Here is a 1,181-nt window from a genome sequence, read left to right on the forward strand (position 1 = left end):
GCGAAACAAATTAAAGCAAAACGAGATGCGTTGGGAGAAGCAGGATACGCNCTCTTTCATATCTACATACTCTAACGAAATGGAATGCAAATTACCAGGTATTCTTCTTCTTCTTTCTTCTTATTCTTATTCTTACCACCAGGTGAACACAAGAGCAAACTCAAGCAAGCGGAAGAGGTGAACGACCTCATGTTATTAGAACGTCGACCCCGGCCGAGGATGTGCCGACAAGAATATAAAGAGCCACAGGAGGAAGTTAGAGGAGTTTGGGAGACAGGAGGTGGAAAAGCAGCACAAGCGAAGAGTTTGCCGGCACAACCAAAGCAGCAGCGCAAGCGAAGAGCTAGAGCTGCCAGTGCAAAGGAGCCCAAGGAGAAGAAGCCGAAGGAGGAGGACCACGAGAAGCTCGAGCGGCAAAAAGAATACCAACAGCGAACAAGGCAGATCCAAGAACTCCAACAACAACTCCAACAAACAAATCATGATCAAGCAGTACTTTCTTTTCAACAGCCTCGAGAACCACAGGCGAACAGTTTCAACAAACAATCGTTCGAGGAAGGCGCTAAGCAAGCTAAAGAATCACTCGAATGGGGGATATCGCAAGCAACAGCAATGAACAAAGAAGCGGCCGCTCTAAACGCAGAAAGAGCGAAATTACAGCACCAGCATTACTTGGATACTACTCGCGGACCTCCTCCAGCTCAATCGCAAGGCCAGAGTCAATCGCAAGGCCAGAATCCGACCATGTTTGCACCTCCACAAACACCGCAGGCTCTTTTGCACGCACCAGCTCCAGCTGCACTGATGCTAGCAGCTGCAGCACATGCCCAGCATTACATGGATACTACTCGCGGACCTCCTCCAGCTCAATCGCAAGGCCAGAATCAATCGCAAGGCCAGAATCCGACCATGTTTGCACCTCCACAAACACCTCAGGCTCTTCAGGCTCTTTTTGCACTGGCAGCACCAGCACCAGCTCCAGCTGCACTGATGCTATCAGCTGCAGCACATGCAACCGCAGCAAATGAAACCGCAGCAAATGCAGCCGCAGCACCCGCAGCAAACAGCGTAGCAGCACAGATAGCAACCCTAGGAACTCTCCTGTTGAATGGGGACATCACTCAAGCTGACTTCGCGCAACTCAAGGCGTCACTATGGCCGCCCCCGTGAATCATCACGCT

This window comes from Aureococcus anophagefferens (assembly GCF_000186865.1).
Source record: "Aureococcus anophagefferens unplaced genomic scaffold AURANscaffold_56, whole genome shotgun sequence".
NCBI classification, from domain to species: domain Eukaryota; class Pelagophyceae; order Pelagomonadales; family Pelagomonadaceae; genus Aureococcus; species Aureococcus anophagefferens.